Source organism: Saccopteryx leptura, chromosome X (genome assembly GCF_036850995.1).
Source record: "Saccopteryx leptura isolate mSacLep1 chromosome X, mSacLep1_pri_phased_curated, whole genome shotgun sequence".
Taxonomy (NCBI): Eukaryota; Metazoa; Chordata; class Mammalia; order Chiroptera; family Emballonuridae; genus Saccopteryx; species Saccopteryx leptura.
Genome location: NC_089516.1, coordinates 61,597,668 through 61,623,367, shown reverse-complemented (window position 1 = coordinate 61,623,367; position 25,700 = coordinate 61,597,668).

Here is a 25,700-nt window from a genome sequence, read left to right as displayed (position 1 = left end):
GATTATCATTAGAGGAGAGAGCAGAGCAGAGCAGAAGGAGGCCACATGGAGTAGGCCAGGAGAAGCAGCCAAGATGGCGGAGTGTTGAGTGAGAGGCCAGATTGTGCAGAGTTTCTATCTGGGATAAGGAAGGAGATGGGGAACTGAGGAGAATAAGGCTGGTGAGCTAGAAACCTTTGATTCTAGGAAACTCAGATAAGTCAGTGGCTTTGTGAACACTGAATGTGAGTGGGTTTTGGAGCCCAGTGTATGTTTTTACTTGCCTGCCGGGTGCAAGCTAGAATTAAAGACTATGGCCCACTGTTGGGCAGATAAAATGTATTATGCTCACTTTGTTAAAGATGACACAAGGAGGCCGTCGCCCAGGTGATATTAATGTGTGTTGGGGGCAGGCAGGATTGTTGGAGCCTGGGGCTTGGTTTTGGGATTAAGCCTTTCCCACCCTTTTTGATGTGGGGCGGTACAATCCAATCATGCCTCAGAAGTGTCTTTGTATTAGAGACCTCCCTATTATGTATATTGGATTAAGGGTTTGGATTTCTACACTATAAAATGGGGGCAAAACGAGAGCTTGCGCTCTTGGTTCCTGAGATTTTCAGCAGAGGAGAGAGTAGAGCCAGCAGCGGGAGGAGGCCACGTGGAGGAGGCCAGGAAAAGCAGCCAAGATGGCAGAGAGCTGAGTGAGATGCCATTTTGTGTAGAGTTTGTATCTGGGATAAGGAAGGAGATGGGGAACTGAGGAGAATAAGGCTGGTGAGCTAGAAACCTTTGATTCTAGGAAACTCGGATAACTCAGTAGCTTTGTGAGCACTGAATGTGAATGGGTTTTGGAGCCCAGTGTGTATTTTTACTTGCCCGACGAATGCAAGCTAGGATTAAAGACTATGGTCCATCAGCTTTTGGCTCCGTTGTTTCTTTACCGACTGTCCGAATCCAATGCGAACTTGCATGGGACTGGCAGTGGCTGTGATAGTGGCCCTGGCCTTGGCTACTGGCTTTACACCCACCAGTTTGTGGCTCCGTTGTTTCTTTACCGACTGTCCGAATCCAATGCGAACCTGCATGTGAATGGCCACGATGGCGGTTCTTGGCCTTACACACATCAACAGACTAAAATGAGAGATGCTACCTACCAAAACAGGTTGGCACTAGACTATTAGCAGCAGAAGGAGGAGTATGTAAGAAATTCAATCTCACCAACTGTTGCCTGCAAACAGATGACCAAAGCCAGGCAATTAAGGACCTTGTCAGAAAGATGACAAGAAGAGCACATTTGACCATGCAAGTTTAGCACAGATAAGACCCAAATAACCTTTTAAGAGAATAGTTTTCAGTCTTTAATAGGTTTAAAACTTCAATAGCAGTAGTTTTACACTATCATAAAATCCTTCAGGAGTTAAAATAAAGGAGAGACTCCAGTATAATAAAAAGTTCTTGAGGTCTCAAAGGGGGGGGACTGAAGGAGGAGAAACCAGAAGAATGCAGAGGAGAGGGGGGCCTGTGGTGTCTGGGGTCTTACACTCCAGCCTGTAACCTCAGTGATCTTGACTGAAGGAACAGGGCAGACAGAAAAGTTAAAAAAAAATAACAAACCACAGATGTGGATCTTGCTTGTTATCAGTTTCATTAAATGAACTTGAAGCACTAGTAAGAGGAATGAGTGATAGGATTATCAAGGACAGACCCTCTAGCTACCTCTCTCCTTTCCCTCCCTAAGACACAAATGTCATATAGGCCTGAAAACAAAGAAGTAATAGAAATCAAGCATTTATTACATGAAAATTAAAGCTTTAAAGGTAAATAAGATGTAAGAAATCTAACTTTGGAGAGCATGTGTTTTCTTGCCTCTTTTTGGTCACACAGCTCCTCCAGCTAAATAAATCCTACATCACTCATCAAGTTGTCTGGGTGTTTTTGTCCTTCTTTGATTCTTGTAATAATGGTTCCCCATGGCTGTCCTTTTGGGGACTGTGGGCTGGCTGTTTTTTACAGCCCTGAGAAAGAAAACCCAGAGCTCTGTGCAAGAAGCTGCCTGAGGCCTGAAAATGAAACAGCAGCAACAGAAAGAGTCTGATCATATCTGAGAACTGAAGCATGAGAGGAAAGCTGAGAACCAAGGGCACCTGGAACTGGAGCAAGCGCTGAAGCAGGAGGTTGCATGGGCTTGTGAGTTTCAGGTTGCCCTGGAAGTTGCTGAGAGCCAGCAGCTGCAGGAGCCTAAGAAATGAGCCATGCCGGTGGAGTGGCTCTGAGTCAGCAAGAGCAGGCATTTCCAGCTCCTCTTTTGAGGATAAGAAGGCTGAAGCAGCCATCCACACACTCCAGAAGGTAAAAACCTAGTAGCAAAGAATACCTACTAAGCCCCTAGTAGGTCTGTTGTGATTGTGGGACAAAAGGGTGGATGGCAGAATGCTCTCTGGAGCAGAAGTGGAAATGTTGGCCACCATCGCCACGTGCATCTCCTTGGGGCAGGGTTTTCAGAGCTGCCATTATGGCAGTGATGAGGGAGGAAACCTGAGGTCCCATGTGCATGAATTGACTCTTGGACTGTGACCAGAGGAGGGCATCAGCTCCCTTGTTGGATGGACATAAAGCTTTTGGATAATATGTGAAACACTTATGGGGGGGGTGTTCCAGTGGAGGCCCTCCTGCACTGGGAAGCTTTTCATCTAGTTGGAGAGAAGCTCCAAGGACATTTTGTGCTTTTGGCAAAGTGCTGAGAGAGACATTGTGAAGGGCACCTTTTAATTGCTGAAATTGTCTGACTTGTACTATTACTGTAATTTGTTTGTATAGTGTACCTAATTCCATGCTCAAGAATACCTGTAGTGTAGATTCCAAAGTGAGCAAAAAGGGTGGAATATTGGTCAAATAAGTTTGTAAAATATGATTCTTATGTTTGCTCTCTTATAGTTTGCATTGGGGGCTGAACAGTGACAGCTTTATGTAGTCTGTGAAATTGCAAATTACCTTCCTGCTTGGGAAGGGTCATTGTTTTGCTAATGTTTGCTGGAGGAAAGGTTTTTGCACCAGAAAGTTTTGAAGAGGGAGAGAAGGAGAAGAGGCAAAAAGAAAGCAGTTTTGCAGGGAGAGCAGAGAGAATACAGAGTGCTACAGAAGAAGCCAAGTTGGCAGGGAAAGAGAAGATGTGCAGATGGGAAACCAAAGCTAAAGGGTTTTGCGAGCTCCACTAAGACTGGTGAGGGCCTTTTATTTTAGGAGAAATCGAAGAAGATTCTCCTGGTTGTGGAATCAGAGAATGTGTCAGTGGCTTTAGAAACTGTTGGGCAGATAAAATATATTATACTCACTTTGTTAAAAATGGCGCTGCCCACGCAGAGGCCAGTTGCCCAGGTGATATTAACGTGTGTTGGGGGTGGGCTGTGGGCAGGCAGATCCTTGTAGCCTGGGGCTTGGTTTTAGGACTAAGTCTTTCCCACCCTTTTTGATGTGGGGTGGTGCAATCCCATCATGCCCCAGATAAGTGTCTTTGTATTAGAGACTTTCTTATTTTGTATATTGGATTAAAGGTTTTCATTTCTACACTATAAAATGGGGGCAGAACGGGAGCTTGCTCTCTCAGTTCCTGAGATTAGCATTAGAGGAGACAGCAGAGAGCAGAGTGCAGAGAGAGGCCACGTGGAGCAGACCAGGAGAAGCAGCCAAGATGGTGGAGTGCTGAGTGAGAGGCCAGTTTGTGCAGAGTTTCTATCTGGGATAAGGAAGGAGATGGGGAACTGAGGAGAATAAGTCTGGTGAGCTAGAAACCTTTGATTCTAGGAAACTTGGGTAAGTCAGTAGCTTTTTTTTTTTTTTTTTTTTTTTTTTTTTTTCATTTTTCTGAAGCTGGAAACAGGGAGAGACAGTCTGACAGACTCCCGCATGCGCCCGACCGGGATCCACCCGGCACGCCCACCAGGGGCGACGCTCTGCCCACCAGGGGGCGATGCTCTGCCCATCCTGGGCGTTGCCATGTTGCGACCAGAGCTACTCTAGCGCCTGAGGCAGAGGCCACAGAGCCATCCCCAGCGCCCGGGCCATCTTTGCTCCAATGGAGCCTTGGCTGCGGGAGGGGAAGAGAGAGACAGAGAGGAAAGCGCGGTGGAGGGGTGGAGAAGCAAATGGGCGCTTCTCCTGTGTGCCCTGGCCGGGAATCGAACCCGGGTCCTCCGCACGCTAGGCTGACGCTCTACCACTGAACCAACCGGCCAGGGCTGTCAGTAGCTTTGTGAGCACTGAATGAGTGGGCTTTGGAGCCCAGTGTGTGTTTTTACTTGCCCACTGGGTGCAAGCTAAGATTAAAGATGATGGCCTATCAGCTTTTGGCTCTGTTGTTTCTTTACCAACTGTTTGAATCCAATGTGAACCTGCATGGGCCAGGCTGCTGTGATGGTGGCTGTGGCTACTGGCTTTACAGAAGCCCTGAGTGAAAAGGAAGAGTTTTCCCTGCCTGGTTGCTCATTGGCTGGTGTGAGATTTTAATGAAGGAATGGCCGCCCATTTCTGGTTCCACTATCTCTTTACCATCTGCCTGAATTCAATGATAACCTGCATGTGAATGGCTACAACAGTGGCGGCCTGTGGCCTTACAATATCTAATTTTTGTATTTTGGATTTTTTACTATATTGTGGGATTTTTTGAAATATAATTGTTGGGCAAATGAGTTTGAAAACTCTGTATTTTCTGGATTTGCTCACTTTTATTATTTAAAATGGCCACTGCCTATGTGAATAGCACTGCTGGTGTGATGCTGCTGATTGCCTTCCTGCTTTGGAAGTGCTATTGTTATGCTAATGTGTGCTGGAGGAGGGGTTTCATGCCAAAAAGTTTTAAGAAAAAAAGGAAAAGAAGTAAGCCATGATTTTGCAGAGTTTGTGCAGACATGAGAAGGGAGGTGTGCAGATGGGGAACCAGAGGTGACTAAGGCTGGTGGGGGCCTTTGATTCTAGGATAGCCCAGATGTGTCAGTGCTTTCGGAGCCCTGAATGGAAAGGGAAGTATTTTCCCTCTATGTGTTTCTCACTGGCTGCATATGAGGCTAGAGTAAAGAAATGGCCCACCAATTTTTGGCTCCACAGTTTTTTTACCATCCATCCAATTCTAATGGGAACCTGCATATGAATGTCCATGGTGGTGGCAGCCCCTGGCCTTAAAATAGATATTTTTATATATTATTATTATTATTATTATTATTACTTTTATGGAAAAATAAGCATTTTCTAGCCTGAAAAATTATAAACAATATAAAAATATAAATTAAAACATTAAAAGAATACTAAATCAAAATGAAGCCTTAAAATACAGTGTGTCCATAAAGTCATGGCGTACTTTTGACCAGTCACAGGAAAGCAGCAAAATATGATAGAAATGTGAAATCTGCACCAAATAAAAGGAAAACCCTCCCAGTTTCTGATGGATGATGTGGCATCATGTGCGCATGCACAGATGATGACGTAACAACATGTATACAGCGGAGGAGCCCACAGCCATGCCAGTTGAGATGTGGACGGTACAGAGGAAAGTTCAGTGTGTTCAGTGTGTTCTAAATTTCAAATTCGTGACCAAAGTGCAACATGAATATCGGTGCATTTATAACAAAGCACCACCACATTGGAATAACATTACTCGGTAGGATAAGCAGTTGAAGGAAATGGGCAGTTTGGTGGAGAAACCCCGTTTTGGTAGGCCATCAGTCAGTGACAAGTCTTTAGAAGCTATTCGGGATAGCTACCTAAGGAGCCCTAAAAAATCTGTACATAAGCCCACATCGAACTGCACTGAATAGTATGAAACTGAGTGAGTTTTCCTTTTATTTGGTGCAGATTTCACATTTCTATAGTCTTTTGTTGCTTTCCTGTGACCAGTCCAAAGTGCACCATGACTTTATAGACACACTGTATATATAAATAATAAAATCAATATAAAGTCACTTCTTTGTGGATTTTTGCCTATCACAAGGGGTTCTGGAACCTAACTCCCATGAGAGACTAGGGGCCACTGTACTATAATGCAGTGGTCCCCAACCCCCGGGCCATGGACCGGTACTGGTCCGTAGGCCATTTGGTACCGGTCTGCAGAGAAAGAATAAATAACTTACGTTATTTTTGTTTTATTTATATTTAAGTCTGAATGATGTTTTACTTTTAAAAAATAACCAGATTCCCTATGTGACATCTGTCTAAGACTCACTCTTGACGCTTGTCTCATAAGGTTGACAATTATATTTAAAAATACCACAGTTTTTACGCACGTCACATAATTTTATTTTGTGCATTTATCCGTCCCACCCTAAAGGCCGGTCCGTGAAAATATTTTCTGACATTAAAGCGGTCCGTGGCCCAAAAAAATGTTGGGGATCACTGCTATAATGTACCTGATAACATGCCTTTAGAATATATGGGAGTCAGACATCTCACTAGAGCAGAAGCTAATAGAATCTTCATTGTTATGGTTATGTGAACCATTACTTGTTAACTGTCTTTTTCCTGCCCCTGTAAAGAAGTTTCAATGTATACACTTTTGCTTTTTACCCAATCCCAGAGATTTCTCCACTTGCCTTTCTCCCACCTGTCTACGGCCATACCACCCTGATCTCGTCTGATCTCGAAAGCTTTCTCCCACCGCCCTAATCTATCAATAATCAATTTCATGTAAGCACCTTACATCTTCTCTTTTGATTCTGATGTATAAAATAATTGGTGAAACTGCCATTTTTCAAAGCATTTACTCAATCCATTGAGACTTTGCTTCTAGGCAATTGTTGACAGTTTGGCTCAAATAAACTCATAAAAATTCTTAAAAGGTTGGAAGGTTTTTGTTTTGTTTTTTAAATTTGTGGTAAGGTACCAAAGAATTTGAAAAATTAATATTAATATTTTAGGAGGAAAATCAGACTTCTTGCCCATCCTTTCTTTAGAGAATGGAGGAAGAAGAATGCAGAAGCTTTCTGGTTTGCAAGGATGACTAGGTCATTTAGTTTAACTATAGAATAAAGGTTATCTGAAGAAATTTCTTTCCCTTTCAATAAGACACAAAATTTACATACCCTACACTGATTTTAACTCTTTCTTCCTTCCTGGAATCCTGAGAGTAACATATACCTCTAGACAAAGGAATGGGAGGTAGACCCTAAAAGATTTATGAATGTCTTTGATATGTAAAGTGACATCACTATTGTGTTACCTTGTAAGTCTTAAAATGTAGGAATGTTTTTATAGGTCCTATAGACAAATGTTATAAGCTTGTTAATGATTTATGTCATGCTCCCCTTCCTTTTCCCCCAACCTTTATGTCAGGGGTCCCCAAACTATGGCCCGCGGGCCACATGCGGCCCCCTGAGGCCATTTATCCGGCCCCCGCTGCACTTCCGGAAGGGGCACCTCTTTCATTGGTGGTCAGTGAGAGGAGCATAGTTCCCATTGAAATACTGGTCAGTTTGTTGATTTAAATTTACTTGTTCTTTATTTTAAATATTGTATTTGTTCCCATTTTGTTTTTTTACTTTAAAATAAGATATGTGCAGTGTGCATAGGGATTTGTTCATAGTTTTTTTTATAGTCCAGCCCTCCAACGGTCTGAGGGACAGTGAACTGGCCCCCTGTGTAAAAAGTTTGGGGACCCCTGCTTTATGTGATAAAGTCTATATAACTGTGATGGCAAACCTTTTTATAAAAACCGCCCACTTTTGCAGTGCTGGTCAACCTGGTCCCTCCCACCCACTAGTAGGCATTCCAGCTTTCATGGTGGGTGGTAGTGGAGCAACCAAATGGCACCACAATTGGCCCACCATGAAAGCTGGAATGCCCACTAGTGGGCGGGAGGGACCAGGTTGACCAGCACTGCAAAAGTGAGTGGTTTTTATAAAAAGGTTCATCATCATGGCTATATAATGAGCTGCAAGGCTATTTCATGCATGTATGATTTGGGTCAGCTATACCACGTGTCAGTCATATACAGTCGGCCTAATAAATCTCTTCCTAAAAATTCTTCTGTATCCTGCCTTGGTGTCTCTATGTAAACCTGCAAAATGTTACTTTACAACAAATTGACAAGTTTTAGAAGTTCTTTTTAAATTTTTGTTATTACCAGTAACCCCTTATCAGACATATTGGTGAATGTGTTCTCCCATAGAGTGGGTTGTCTTCTATTTTGGTAAAGGTGTTTTTTACTGTGCAAAAGCTTTATAGTTTAATATAATTCTATTTGTTTATTTTTCCCTTTATTTCACTTGCCTGAGGAAATATATTAGCTAAAACATTGCTATGAGAGATATCTGAGAGTTCATTAACTTTGTTTTCCTTTGGATTTTTATGGTTTTATGATTTACATTTAAATCTGCTTTGCAGACTCGTATCGACACTGTGTTAAACAGTATGGCATTTCCTCAAAAAATTAAAAATAGAACTGCCTTATGACACAGCTATACTACTTCTAGAAATATATTCAAATAATTCCAGAACACTAATTCAAGAGAAGATATGCACCTCCATGTTAATTGCAGCATTGTTTGCAATAGCTAAGTTCTGTAAACAGACCAAGTGTTTATCAGTGGATGAGTGGATAAAAAACTGTGGTACACTTAAAAATGGCCTAATGTGGCCTTAAAAAATAAGGTAATCTTATTTTTTATAACAGTATAGATAAACCTGGAGATTGTTATGCTAAGTAAGAAAAGCCAAGCAGGGAAAAACAAATACCACATGATCTCACTTATATGTGGAATTTAATGAACACAGTGAATTGAGGATCAAAATAGAAATAAAGTCAGGGTTACAAGAAAAAGCTGGACAATTGTCAAAGAGAAGGGGGAAGGGAGGATGGGATCAAAGAAGGTGAAGATATTAGCCAAAATTGTATAAACATAAAACGTAATACTTATATATGGATAAGAGGATAGCAATAGCCAGAGGAAAAAAAAAGGTGGAGCTAGAGAGAGGGTGGGCAAAGAAGGGGAAATGGAGGTGGAAAGAGACATTGCATGGGACATTGGAAGGCATGATGCATGTTTAGAAGTATTATAATAAGTGTAACACTTGAAACCATGTCAATACAATAATTAAAAACAAAATATATAAAAAATAAATAAAAATAAAAGAAACAAACAAGCTAACAAAATAGGTCATTTAAATGCAGAGCTATTCTGTACATTAAACTGTGAAATCTTTTAAAAAATTATGTATGTGTAATTTTTTTACTACAATACCTCTTTCTTTCTTCTCTTTGTCTGTCTTACACTTATAAGTACATTATGTCTATAGAATATCAATATAAGTTATAATCTTTTAAAAGCATGATGTGATAAAGAAATTTCAATTCTATATACTGTATTATGAAAATTTAGATGATGACTATTTTCAGAAGAAATATTATTCCTATTGATAAATTTTGGTATGTTTAGTTTTATATTATTAAAATTCTAGAGTGTCTACAAATATAAATATGTATTTGAGACTGTATATTTAAAGGCAGAAATATAACATTATTGAACTGTGGTTTTATTTGTCTCCAAATAAAAAGATGATTGTTGATTAATATAAATAATGCACTCTGACTTGAGTTCATCATGTGTTAGATATTGAGTGACAAAATTAGACTTTAAAGGCCGTGTCAGCCTTTACAGATTTTTCCAGTAGGGATAACCTGAAGAAGTAACTTTTCTTAATTATTGAGAAAATAATGTTAATATATTTAGGAGCTTTAAGATTTCATAAAACAAACCTTCAAGTATTTGGTCTTCTGAACATGTTAGGAGTCCTTTCACTTCTGTAGTGTTGCCCTAGGTTAAAAAATTTCTGTACTTTAGTGAACAGTTTAGTAAGAATGTCTGAGTATCAATACTGGGATTATTTTTCTTGTATCACATAAACTTGAGTAAGTCATTTACATTTACCTGCTTTAATTTTTTGTATGAAAGGAAAATAGGTAAGCTAGAACTAATTAGTGTAATGTATTAGCCCTCTGAACATCAGTGTATATTTACATCCACTATTTTTAATAAGTGACTGAATAAAGGTAATAAAATTCTGTGTTTTATCTATAATTGATCGCTATGTGAAACTTTTGATTAAAATGTTAGTTACATTTGAGACTCAGATTGAATTACAATGGCAATATAGTGAAGTAGTTATATATATAAACTACATCCAGGCTGAGTGACTTTAAATCTCAGTTTCTACTACTTTCTAGATATGAACTTTGCAAAAATCACTCATCCTCTTTGATTTAGTTTCCTTATCTATCTAACGTATTAAAAATAGTAGGACTAGGTAAGGTTTTTATAAGGTATATATATATAAATGATGATAAAGAGACTTGACTTGGAAGAGGTAGACACACAATACAGTGTACAGAAGATATATTTTAGAATTGTCAGCTTAAAATTTGTATAATTTTATTAACCTGTGTCTCCTCAATAAATTCAATTAAAATACATCTATATATGGATATACTATATATATATATGTGTTTATGTATCCATATATATGTATGTATGTATATATGTGTGTATGTATATATGGTATGTTGTTATCTATTATTATTTCTGAGTGCAGAATTTGGAATTAAAAGACACAACTTGTAATTCTAATTCCGGAATTTGCTACCGGAAAAGCCTTAAATATATTTCTTCTCCTCTCAATGTCTGTGTGTTTTCATCTATAAAAGGACAGGTGTCTAACTTCATTTTCACAGGTTGGTTTCATTGTTTATTACAATGTTTTTTAATGTTAAAAACTTGGGAACTTGTAACCCAGCCAAACATAAATGGAAACATGAAACAAATAATGTTTTATCTTACTGTGCATAACAGTACAACCAAGTATAAGACAGTGCTTGATATCCATACTCCATATGTATGATGAATTGAATACTACATAAGTTTGTCCAAATGCTTTTGGTCTATTGTGCATGATTTATAAATGCTCTGCACAGTGAAAAAGGTTGTTTTAATGAAGTACCCATTCCAAAGATATATAAGACAAGCTCATTATTATTTTCATTGATGATACAGATTAATAAGTGGCAATCATATTGAGCATAAGCAAATTTGACTAAGATCATTGGGTCTATAATCTTCATAGAACATTAGGGTAGTTAACTCTCTCAGGAATCAGCAGAAAATTTCTGGCAGACTGGCACTGGTTCACAAATTGGCAGTTAAAACAAGTTATTTTTAAATAATCCATAATATTTTACATACCAAGTAATTTCTTTAAAGTTAGCAACTCCATTTTGCACTTTTTTTTTTTACTAAAGGGTAAATCGTAAAAAAATATTGTTGGTGGAAAATTATTTTTGATCTATGTTTCATCATTGGAAAAGATGCCTATGTCTGCTGAAATAGGAGTTACTGAAGATTACTGAGTTCACTAGAGCTACTTTTTGCTGAACATTGTAGTGAATTCATAAAGTGAATTCTTGGCTCATGGCCCTCCATCACCCTTGTATGATGGCTTTTTTGTATATTTCATAAATATATTTCAACTTAATGCTTCTTTCAGGCGTGTTTGAAACTATCAATGGAAATAAGTGGGGTTTTTTGTTTGTTGGTTTGGTTTGGTTTGATTTCTTTTTCCCCTTGAGCTTACACAATTTTATAAATTCCATCTTAAATTTATTTGTCAGAACCACATTCCCAATGAAAGAAAAGAAACCTGAATTTGTCAAAAAACTATATAGTTGCTCAGAAAGCATCTTTCAATCTTATTGTCCTCATGGTTTTTGTTCTTTGTGATTTAAAAAATTCCATAAGGCTTACACTATATGTCAAGAAAACTAGTAAAGAAAAGTGACAGGGGTAAGTTTTACATCAATGTTAAAAATAGCTTTGCAACCCACAGACTTATTTACCAGTTTATTGGGCTGTCTTATGAAATATGGTTTTTGAATTGAAATGTAATGCAATAGAACAGAAAATTATGCTTTTACCCGAGAACCTTAGCATTATGTAAACAATATATATAGTCATTGTCACTAGCAAAACCAGTATTTAGAGCACAGGTTTTGCTAAAAGAAGACAAGTTCAAAATCTAGTTCAACAAATTACCAGTACTTTGGTTAAGTTTCAATATTCTTTTTAAACCTCAACTACCTCCAAAAAATAGGAGTTACAGTTAATAGATGTCTCATAAAATCTTGTGAAGGTTAAATGAGTTAATTATGATTATGAAATTGTATTTAGTAATATTAAAGAGTCACTTTTGCTTATTTTTTATTTTCTTTGGTGTTTATAGAATATTTATAAAAAGTTAAATTACATTATACATCAGTTTTTGAAAAATACTGAAACACTTAGGCATAAATTTTGTGGGATACTCTATTCCTCAAGTCATTGGTATTTGATAAAATTAGCTCAAGGCTCTAAATGATATCCCATGTTCTACAATTTACATTAAAAGTAATATATAGGCCCTGGCCGGTTGGCTCAATGGTAGAGCGTCGGCCTGGCGTGCAGGAGTCCCGGGTACTATTCCCGGCCAGGACACATAGGAGAAGCGCCCATCTGCTTCTCCACCCCTCCCCCTCTCCTTCCTCTCTGTCTCTCTCTTCCCCTTCCGCAGCCAAGGCTCCACTGGAGCAAAGATGGCCTGGGCGCTGGGGATGGCTCTGTGGCCTCTGCCTTAGGCGTTAGAATGGCTCTGGATGCAACAGAGTGACGCCCCAGAGGGGCAGAACATCGCCTCCTGGTGGGCATGCCGGGTGGATCCCCGTCGGGCACAAGCGGGAGTCTGTCTAACTGCCTCCCCGTTTCCAGCTTCGGAAAAATGAAAAAAAAAAGTAATGTATAGCTGAACTCAGGTTCTGACAAATCAGGATGAGTCATTGCAACTTAGCTTAAAGATAATAACTGTTTCTTTAAAAATAAAGTGTAAATGATGGTTTTGTAACAGCTGCCTTAAATTGAGACTTCTTAAAATTTGAATAAATATGTTCAATTATTTTAATGTATCATCTTTCACAACTTAAACCATGTATTTAATGATTATTAAATCAAACTTATAAAGGCTTGGAAAAAGAAAGGTATTGAAAACATTTATATTTGGAGGAGGAATTGATTACAACTTTGCATATGATGCTTACTATGTATTTACTAAAACTAATTCAGAAAAAAATTCTTAATGAAATGACTAAATTTATTACTACAATAAATTATATTTTAGAAAACAATAAAATTAAAGCTGTTTTAATTGAAAAAATATGATGATTAAAATGATAGAGATGGTGATGATAATGACAATAGTGGTCTTTTAAAAAGTAAAAATTATCTTTTTGTGATCCTTTATATTTATTTTAGGGCTATTTTTAATGACCTTGTAACTTACAAAAGGATAATAACCTGGCAAGTGTCCTACAAATAATTCCCAACTTATCTGTAGTGATTAGCTGTAGTTTCACAAGTATAGTATAACATATAATATTTTATTTTTTATAATTTTTAAATTTTCAATTGTAGTTTACATTCAATATTATTATGTATTAGTTTTAAATGTATATAAAAGTGGTTAGAAAAATTTTTATTTTACACAATGGTTGCCACTGCTGCTTCAAGTAGCCACTTGGCCCTATACATATTTATCATGACATTATTGACTATATTCCTTATACTGTAACTACCAATTTGTACTGCTTAATCCCTTCAACTTTCTCACCCACTTCTTCAACCCCTTCCCCTCTGACAACTGCAAGTCAGTTCTTAGTTTCTATGAGTCTGTTTCTATTTTATATGTTTATTTGTTTTGGTCATTTTTATCTAATCATTTATTGATGGGTATTTGAGCTCTTTCCATATATTGGTTATTGTAAATAACACTGCAATGAGCATAAAAGCGTATATATATATATATATATATATATATATATATATATATATATATATATATATATATATATATATTGTAAATTAGCGTTTTGGGTTTCTTCAAATGTATTTCCAGAAGTGGAATAGCTGGGTCATAAGGCAATTTCACTTTTAAGTGTTTTTTTGTTTGTTTGTTTTTTTTTTGTATTTCTCTGAAGCTGGAAACCGGGATAGACAGTCAGACAGACTCCCGCATGCGCCCGACTGGGATCCACCCGGCAAGCCCACCAGGGGGCGATGCTCTGCCCACCAGGGGGCGATGCTCTGCCCCTCTGGGGCATCCTCTGTCCCGACCAGAGCCACTCTAGCGCCTGGGGCAGAGGCCAAGGAGCCATCCCCAGCTCCCGGGCCATCTTTGCTCCAATGGAGCCTCGCTGCGGGAGGGGAAGAGAGAGACAGAGAGGAAGGAGAGGGGGAGGGGTGGAGAAGCAGATGGGTGCTTCTCCTGTGTGCCCTGCCTGGCCGGGAATCGAACCCGGGACTTCTGCACGCCAGGCCGACGCTCTACCACTGAGCCAACCGGCCAGAGCAAGGCAATTTCACTTTTAAAATTGAGTAACCATCATGCTATTTTATATGGTGATTACACCAATTTTCATTCCTACCAACAGTGCACCAAGGTTCTCTTTCTTATTCTATAATATCAAATAGAACTTAGTTACACTATTGGGCCTGTCAGTTTTTGGCCTGTGTCCTTGGTCAATTTATTTAAATTTTCTAAACTGTAGTTTCCTCATCAGTAAAATAGTGATTAAAATAATCTGTTAAGGTTGTGAAATTTAAATGAAATGATATACCTAATGGAATTAGCATGATTTCTGGCACATTGTAAGTGCTTAATAAATATTTAATTTAATTTCTGCCATTACTGTATACTTCTTCTACACTTTGAGGATGAATAGTATTTTAAAATATGACTCTGGAACCATAATGCATGGGTTTAAATCTTACCTTTTCAATTACCATAACTTTCTAGTTCAGTAATCTTGGTTCTTGGGCAAGTTGTGTGTGTGTGTGTGTGTGTGTGTGTGTGTGTGTGTGTGTGTGTGTGTGAGTGTGTGTGTGTGTATAATTTTTTTACAGAGAAAGAGAGAGAGTCAGAGAGAGGGATAGATAGGGACAGACAGACAGTCATGGAGAAAGATGAGAAGCATCAATCATTAGTTTTTTGTTGCGACACCTTAGTTGTTCATTGATTACTTTCTCATATGTGCCTTGACTGCGGGGCTACAGTAGATGGAGTAACCCCTTGCTCAAGCCAGCGAACTTGGGTCCAAGCTGGTGAGCTTTTGCTCAAACCAGATGAGCCCATACCTTAGCTGGCAACCTCAGAGTCTTGAACCTGGGTCCTCTGCATCCCAGTTCAATGCTCTATCCACTGCACCACCGCCTGGCCAGGCTTATGTATATTTTTTATACTTCAGTTTATTCACCTGTAAACTGGGGAAATATACAAAGAATTTTGTGAAAGACAAATGTAAAGACAGCTGAAATAGTGCTTGGAGCATAACAGATGTTCACTAAATTATATTTTTATTAATTTTAAATTCACTTAGGTTTACAGTGAAAGAAATGAATATTTCTTTTTGAATGTGTAATTATGTTTTAATAGTCGTGAAGTTGAGTGGTGCATTTCATTGAAGGCAATCGTTTTGTTATGTAAACATTAGTTAATACTTTTTAAAGCTTCCTTAAAAGTTATTCATACATTTGTTCAAAATAATAATAATAATAAGTTATATTATTATAGCTTATCAATAAATGAAATGACTGACAATAGTATTATAAGGGATAAGAGGGAAAGATTAGAAAAACTTTGTTGTAAGTTACCTGTACCACCTAAGAAACAGGATAGCATTATTTGAATGTATGGTAAGATTAGTTGTAAATGTATATTTCAAACTGTATTACATCACCAAAAATATTAAAATTGAACTAAAAATGTTCTAAGAAAGAAAGAAAATGAAATTATATAAAATGTTTGAATAAAACCAGAGAAGGCAGAAAAATAAGAAAAATACAAAAAAAGCAAAGAACAATTGAAACAAGTTACAGATAATAGAAACTAATAAAAAATAATTACAAGTATACTAGATTTTACTTCCACCATATGAATAATTACTTTAAATGTAAATTGTTAAATACACCAATTAAAAGATATTTTCAGAGTGCATCAAAATCAAGATTAAATTATATGTTGTCCAAAAGAAATCCACTTTGAATAAAAAACCCCACAGCTACATTAAAAGTAAAGAGATGAAAAGTTATAACAAAATTAAGAGAACTGGAAATAACTATATTAATTTTAGGCGTTAGACTTAACAACTGTTATGGATAAAGAAAGCAATAGATAATGACAAAAGTGTCAATTCTCTGAGAAGACAAAATAACAAAAGAGTTAACTGTAAGAAGAAATAAAAACCATTAATATATATACAACTAAGATTAGAAAGCATCAAAATATTTGAATCAAAATCTGATAAAACTTCAAAGAGAAATAGATTTATCCACTATAATACAGTGTGTTCATAAAGTTATGGTGCACTTTTGATGGGTCACAGGAAAGCAACAAAAGACTATAGAAATGTGAAATCTGCACCAAATAAAAGAAAAACTCTTCCAGTTTCATGCCTCTGCAGTGTATTTGATGTGGGCTCATGCACAGATTTTTTAGGGCTCCTTAGGTAGCTATCCTGTATAAACTCTACAGACTCATCACTGACTGATGGCCTACCAGAATGGGGTTTCTCCACCAAACTGCTGGTTTCCTTCAACTGCTTATTTCACCAAGTAATGTTATTCCTATGTGGTGGCACATCGTTATAAACGTGCCAATATCCACGTTGCACTTTGGTCAAGGATTCAAATTTAGCAAGCCACAGAACACACTGAACTTTCCTCTGTACTGTCCACATCTCGACTGGCATGGCTGTGGGCTGCTCCGCTGTATACACGATGTTACATCATCATCTGCGCATGCACACATGCTAACACATCATCCTACAGAAACTGGGAGGCTTTTCCTTTAATTTGGTGCAGATTTCACATTTCTATCATTTTTTGTTGCTTTCCTGTGACTGGTCAAAAGTGTACCATGACTTTACGGATACACTGTATTTAACTGCAACAGGTAGAAAATCAGTAAGGATATAACTGAAAAACACTGAATGACTACCTGACATATACAAAATTCTTCATCAAACAATAGCATAAATATATATTCTCCTCAAGTTCACATGAACATTCATCTTGATAAAACAAATTCTGTGCCATAACAAATACCACAACAAATTTAAAAGTATAAACATTGTGCAATGCATGTTCTTAGACCAGAAATAATTAAATTTTGTGATATTTTAGAGAAAAATATGAAAAGAGTAAATAGAGCATTGATTACCAAACTTTTGGGGAAAGTGAGTAAGAAAATACAAAACATGTTTAAGATGGTGAAATTATTTTGAGTGGTCGTGTAATAGTAGGTATATGGTATTATGCATTTATCAAAACTCATAGAAATATTTAACACGAACTGTTAACACTTATATAAACTACAGATTTTATTTAAAAATAATACATCAAAATTGGTTAGTCAGTTGTAACAAATGTCCTTCACTAATAAATGTTATATACCTGGAGAAACTGCTTGAGATAGGAGGTATATGGGAACTCCCTCTACTAGCTCTTTAATTTTTCTGTAAACTTAGCACTGCTTTAAAAACAAATGTTTACTAATTTGAAAAATTAGAAATTCACAGAGTAAATATTCACATTTTCTTTAAAAATGATTAAATAAAAATATTAGTAAAAATTTAATAGAAATTAGACAGTATTGTTTATCACCTCTTTATTCCAGGAATGAAACTTTCCAGGGCTATAGCAAAATTCCAGTGATTTTTGAATAGGCACAGCTAGACTTTTGTTTTAATACATATTTACACAACATTTTTTTCTTATTATTATTCCATGTGAGAGGAGGGAAGACATAGAGACAGACAACTGCATTAACCCCAACCAGAATCCACCCAGCAATCCCCATCTAGGGCTGTTGCTCTGCCAATCTGGGGCCATGTTTGCAACTGAGCTATTTTTTAGTTCCTGAGGCGGAGATTTCACAGAGCCATCCTCAGTGCTGGAGACTGATGTATGCAAATCAATCTAACTAATTATTGCTGTAGGAGGGGGAGAAAGAAAATAAGAAAGGGGAGGGGTGAAGTAGATAATTGTTTCTCTTGTGTGCTCTAACTAAGAATTGAACCTAGGACATTCACACACTGAATCAATGCTCTACCATTGAACAAACTGGTCATTTATTTATTTAAACCATAAGACTAAGAAAAATTTTAACAAAAGATAGAATAAAACAAAACAAAGTTAGTGTTGTGATTTGGGAGAACACATAGAACTTAAATAAAGGAATGGGTGGAAATCTGAACACGGCATGCAAGCAAAGTAAGGAAACCAACTTTGCAAAAGAATATTACATGTGCACGCTATATATATATATATATATATATATATAATTTTATCTTCTGATCTTTGAAAAATTTTAATATCTAAAAAATTATATATGTGTGTATACATGTATATTTTTAAAGGTAAATTTAATTACTTTTAATATGTTTTTTAGAATTTTCTATTGAATTTATTAGGACACTTGTGATTTTGTGATGTCAGAGTAATGACAAAGTGAAAGTTACTCCTGATCTCTTCCCTTGAAATTTCAACAAATTGAACAATTATAATTTAGTAAAGGAACTCCAGTTGGGCTCACAAGCCTGCCTGAAAGATCTGTGCACTGAATAGTCTAAAGATAGGACTGGTGGAAAAGGAGGACAGAACATAAACCACATTTGAGGTTGGTTGTGTGAAGGAGCAAACCCAAACTGGGTTTTTTATCTCTGCCAAACTATGGGAAGGAGGGAAGATCAGAATGCTTGGATTTTGTCTGAGGGTAATGGAGAGGGACCCAAGAGTGGGACCCTGGAGTGACTGGGTCTCCTTCTTCCAGAAGGAGCAGTGAGATAAAGAGGCAAAGGGAAAAGTAAACCAAAGTGGCCAGAGCATGGGATCATGACCAGTGTTCCTACAGTCTGCTTGTTCACTGCACTTGGCATAGACCAAAAAACTAAAGTGCAGCCCCTAGCTTCACAAAGCCCACCTCCCTTACTTTGCAGTACAAGGAGTAACAAAGGTAAACCTCACAGCCATCTCTCCAGAGCCACTCTCTAACTTGAAGAACAGAGGTGAGTTGCATGTGGTGCCCAGGTCTCTTGAGACCTGGGAAGAAATGCCTGGAAGACTGAGATCACCATTGCTAGAACCATAGAGAAGGAAAGACGAAGCTGTAAAACCAAAGATATAAAGCACAGGCCATAAAGCACTAACAACACGCCCAAACCACCAGTTCGACTTAGGCTTCTCCTACATAATTGTGACATCAACAACTCAGTGGAGAACATCCTAGGAACTTCACAGTGCTAAATTTTTTAATACAGAGCATATATAGGAAAAAACCTCTCAAAACCAAAATTTATTTTTTCTTCATTTTCCGTTGTTTGACTTTTTCTTCCTATTATTCTTTTTCTTTAAATTTCATTTTTATTATTATTTTTCTTGACAGAGAGAGAGAGAAACAGAGAGAAACAGATAAGGACAGAGAAATGGGAGGAGAGAGAGATGAGAAGCATCAGTTCTTCATTGTAGCTCCTTAGTCTTCATAGTTGTTCATTGATTACTTTCTCTTATTTGCCTTGAGCAGGGGTCTACAGCAGAGCAAGTTACCCCCTGCTCAAGTCAAGACCTTGGGTTTAAGTCAGCAACCTTGGATTTCAAGCTATCAATGACTGGGCTCAAGCCAGTGACCATAGGATCATGTCTATGATCCACACTCAAGCCAGTGATACTGTGCTCAACCTGGCAAGCACACATTCCAGTTGGTGATCCTGGGATTTTGACCCTGGGTCCTCTGCATCCCAATCTGATGCTCCATGCACTGTACCACTGCCTGGTCAAGATCATTAATTTTTATATATTTTATTTTTTAATGGATGTTTTGTTTTTGATTTACTTTGTTTTTAGTATTCAATATTTTTTCTGGTGGTTTTTTCTTTTCATAATTTTTATTAATTTTATACTTTTATTATATTTTTTAGTTTTTAACTTTTTTAGTTGTTTTTTGTTAGGATTCTTAATTATACTATTCTCAAATGACATCAAGGAGAATAAAATCGAATAATATTGTCACACAAGCCAGAGATGTAGTTCAGAAAAATAAACCTCCAGAAAAAATATCTGAATCACATGAAAACCTTGAAGTTAAATAACAGAGAATTCAAAATTGAAGTTTTAAAAATACTCAACAGGATGCACGAAGACACCAATATAAAAGTTAATAAGTTCAGAAAACCAATTAATGGACAAAACAAATACCTCACCAAGGAGATTGAAACTATAAAAAACAGTGATGAAGACCACAAAACTTGAAATAAATACTGAGGTAGGAAATTTAGCTAATAGAAGAAGCCAGATAGAGGAAAGAATCTGTGATATCAAAGAAAGGCAACTAGAGCTTCTGCAGAGAGAAGAGGAGAGAGACTCAGAAATTTGAAAAAAAAAAAAAAAACATAAAAAAAACCCTGACAAATCTCAATGAGAATTATCTGACTCCTTCAGAAATAGCAATATATGAATATTAGGTATATCAGAAGAAGAAGAGAAGAAGAAGGGAATGGAAAGCCTATTCAAACAAATAATTGATGAGAATTTCCCAAGCTTATAGAAAAAGTCACTAAATCAAATCCAAGAAAAAAAAAACAGAATGCCAAGTTACTGAAACCAAAACAGACCTACTCCAAGTCACATTGTAATACAATTGTCAAAAATCAATGACAAAGATCCGATGTCATCATTTCTTATGGCTGAGTAGTATTCCATAATATATATGTACCAAAGCTTTTTTAATCCACTCATCCACTGATGGACACTTGGGCTGTTTCCAGATCTTCACTATTGTGAACAATGCTGCCATAATCATTGGGGTGCATTTTTCCTTTTGGAACAGTTCTATGGTGTTCTTAGGGTATATTCCTAAAAGTAGGATAGCTGGGTCAAAAGGCAGTTTGATTTTTAATTTTTTGAGGAATCTCCATACTGTTTTCCACAGTGGCTGCACAAGTCTGCATTCCCAACAGCAGTGCAGGATGGTTCCCCTTTCTCCACATCCTCACCAGCACTTATTTTGTGTTGTTTTGTTGATGAGCACCATTCTGACTGGCGTGAGGTGATATCTCATTGTGGTTTTAATTTGCATTTCTGTAATGATTAGTGATGTTGAGCATTTCTTCATATGCCTATTGGCCTTCTGTATGTCCTCTTTGGAGAAGTGTCTATTCATTTCTTTTTCCCATTTTTTGATTGGATTGTTTGTCTTCCTGGTGTTGAGTTTTACAAGTTCTTTATAAATTTTGGTTATTAACCCCTTATCAGACATATTGTTGAATATGTTCTCCCATTGTGTAGTTTGTCTTTTTATTCTGTTCTTATTGTCTTTAGCTGTGCAAAAGCTTTTTAGTTTGATATAGTCCCATTTGTTTATCCTGTCTTTTATTTCACTTCCCCATGGAGATAAATCAGCAAATATATTGCTGCAAGAGATGTTATACTGAGTGAAATAAGTAAATCAGAAAAAAACTATATGAATCCATACATAGATGGGACATAAAAATAAGACTCAGAGACACAGACAAGAATGTGATGGTAATGAGGGGGAGAAGAAGGAGGGTGAAGGCAGGGGAAGGGCACAAAGAAAACCAGATAGAAGGTGACAGAAGACAATTTGAGTTTGGGTGAGGGGTATGCAACATAATCAAATGTCAAAATAATCTGGAGATGTTTTCTCTGAACATATGTATCCTGATTTATCAATGTCACCACATTAAAATTAATAAATTATAATTAAAAATCAATGACAAAGAAAGAATCTTCAAGGCAACTAGGAGAAAGAAGAACATAACATATAAAGGAAAGCCCATTAGGTTATCATCAGACAGCTCAGCAGAAACCCTACAAGGCAGAAGACAGTGGACCTAAACATTTAAAATTTTGAGAAAGAGAAATTGCCATCCAAGAATATTATATCCATCAAATTTATCCTTGAATTATGAATAAGAAATAAAAACTTGTAGGCCCTGGCCGGTTGGCTCAGTGGTAGAGAATCAGCCTGGCGTGCAGGAGTCCCAGGTTTGATTCCCAGCCCAGGGCACACAGGAGAAGTGCCCATCTGCTTCTTCACCCCTCCCCCTCTCCTTCCTCTCTGTCTCTCTCTTCCCTTCCCACAGCTGAGGTTCCATTGGAGCAAAGTTGGCCAGGGCGCTGAGGATGGCTCCATGGCCTCTGACTCAGGTGCTAGAATGGCTCTGGTTGTAACAGAGCAATGCCCAGATGGGCAGAGCATCGCCCCCTGGTGGGCATGCCGGGTGGATCTCGGTCGGGTGCATGTGGGAGTCTGTCTGACTGCCTCCCCATTTCCAACTTCAGAAAAATACAAAAAAAATACCAAACAAACAAAAAAACTTGTACAGACACACAGAAGTTGAGGGAACTTATCACTAGAAAAATACCTTAGCAAGAAATACTCAAGCGGGTTATTTGACTGGGCATAAAGAACAAAACAAATAAAGCTACAATTAATAGCTCTAACAAGGTCACAATAAAACCAAAGATAATATGTGACAATAACATAAAAGAGAGTGGTTAAAGAGCTGCAGTAGCAAAGAAGGATGGAGTACAGAGCACTAATAAGACATAGAAATTTGAACACATACGCATTTTTCTCTAATAACTTAATGGTAAATACCTACAGAAAGGCCACTACTGACAAAAAAAAAACAAACAAAAAACAAAACATTAAAAAAAAGAAGAAACAGGGGAAAGAAGTATGTAATACAACAACAACAACAAAAAAAAAACAACTGACAGAAACAGAAAAGAGAAGAATAAAGCTACCAGATAACAAAACTTAAAATGACTATAGAAAATCCTCAAACCTCAATAATTACTCTACATTTAAATAGACTGAACTTACCAATAAAAGGGCAGAGATTAGCTTGACGAGGCAGTGGCACAGTGGAGAGAGTGTCGGACTGGGAGGCAGAGGACCGAGGTTTGGGACCCCGAGGTCGCCAGCTTGAGTGCGGGCTCATCTGGTTTGAGCAAAGCTCACCAACTTGGACGGAAGTTCGCTGGCTCGAGCAAGGGGTTACTCAGTCTGCTGAAGGCCCATAGTCAAGGCACATATGAGAAATCAATCAATGAACAACTTAGTTATTGCTTTGCACAACGAAAAACTAATGATTGATGGTTTTCATCTCTCTGTTCCTGTCTGTCTGCCCCTGTCTATCTCTCTCTCTCTGTCTCTGTAAAAAATAAAAATAAAAAAGGCAGAGATTAGCAGATTAGATAAAAAAGCTAAACCCAATTATATGCTGCCTTCAAAAGACATATGTGAGCTACAAGGACAAAAGTAGACTCTAAGTGAAAGGTTGGAAAATGATTTCTGAGCAAATAATCTCCAAAGAAAAGTAGGGATAGCCATGCTCATATCTTATAATGTTGACTTCAAGAGAACAAAGGTAAACAGAGACAAAGATGGACATTTTATAATCTAAAAAGGACATTGTTTCAAGAAGATATAGCACTTCTTAATATATGTGCAAAAAACCAGAAATCATCAAAATATATAAGAAACCTACTAAGTGATCTAAGAAAAAAAGCAGACAAAACACAGTAATTCTTGAAGAACTCAAAATACTTTTTGATGACTTTAAGTAGATCATCCAAACAGAAAGTCAATAAAATGTTGGCTCTAAAAAACACACTGGGCCAAATGAACATAATATATATTTACATGATATTTCATTCCAAAACATCAGACTATACATTTTTCTCCAGTGTGCATAGAATATTTTCAAGAATAGACCATATGTTGGGACACAAAACTAATATCAACAAATTCAGAAAAATTGAAATTATTCCGAGCATTTTTTCAGACCATAAGGCTTTGAAACTAGAATTCAACTGAAAAATGACTTGGAGAAACCTACAAATCTCTGGAAAATAAACAATATACTTCTAAAACATGATTGGGTTGAAGATGATAAAAAAGCAGAGATCAAAAGATAAATGCAGAGAAATGAAAATGACAGTACAACATTTTAAAATTTCTGGAAAACAGCAATGGTGTAAAAAGCAGGAATTTTATATCATTACAGTCTTATATAAAGAAATAAGAAAGATCCCAAGTAAACAACATAACATTACACCTTAAGTAACTAGAAAAATAAGAAAAAAGACCGCCCAAAATTAGTAGAAAAAATAGTAAAAATTAGAGCAGACCTAAATGAAATACAGAACAAAATAATTATAAAATACTTAAGATGACAAATAACTGGTTCTTTGAAAAGATCAATCAAATCAACAAAGCACCGTTTATACTCACTAATGAAAAAAGAGGAAGGACTCATATAAACAAAATAGAAGTAAAAGAGAATAAATTACTACAGACATCATAGATTTGCAAAGGTTTTCATAACAATATTTTGAAAGACTATATACCACCAAATTCAACAACCTAGAGGAAGTGGATAAATTCCTAGAACTGTTCAATATCCTTAGACTGAGTCATGAAAAAATAGAAAACCTAAATAGACCAATAGGCAGGTGGAAATAAAAACAACTATCAAAAAACTCACCAAAAACAAAAGTCCAGGATGAAATGGTTACACCAGTGAATTCTACAAAACATTCAAAAGAGATTTGGTACATATACTTCTCAAAGTATTCAGAAAAACAGAAGGAGAAGCAATATTCCCTAACACATTTTCTGAGGCCAACATAACCCTCATACCAAAACATGGCAAGGACAACACACACACAAACACACACACACACACACACACACACACACACACACACACACACACAAAGAAAAAGAAAAACTACAGACCAATATCTCTAAGGAATACAGATGCAAAAATCCTAAACATAATAATAGCAAATCAAATACAAGAACACATTAAAAAAATACATCATGATCAAGTGGGATTTATTCCCGGAGCACCAGGATAGTTTAACATGTGGAAATTGATTAACGTAATACACCACATCAACAAAGCAAAGAACAAAATTCAAATGATCTTATCAATAGATGCAGAAAAGGTGTTTGATAAGATATCACATTTCTTTGTATTTAAAACACTCAGTAAAATAAGAATAGAAGGAAATTACCTCAACAGAATAAAGGTTATACATGACAATACATCAGCCAATATCCTACTAAATGGTGAAAAAATAAAGGTTTTTCTCTAAAATATGGAAAGAAACATGGCTTCCCACTTTCTCCATTCTTATTCAACATAGTTCTGGAAATATTAGCCAAAGTAATCAGGCAAGAGAAAGAAATAAAAGGTCTCCAAAGCAGGAAAAAGAAATAAAGGTATCACTTTTTGCAGATGATGTGATTCTGTATATAGAAAACCCCAAAGACTCCACCAAAAAACTATTACAATCAATATACCAATGCAATAAAGTCACAGGATAAAGAAATCAACATACAAAAGTCTTTTACTTTCTATATACCAACAATGAAACTTTGGAAAATAAACACAAAAATACAATTCATTTTACAATTGCAACAAAAAAAATAAAATACTTAGGAATAAACTGAACCAAGTATGTAAAGGACCTATATACTGAAATCTGAAAAGCATTATTAGAAGAAACTGAAAAAGACACAATAAAATGGAAAAATATTCCATGTTCATGGATTTGAAGAATCAACATAGTGAA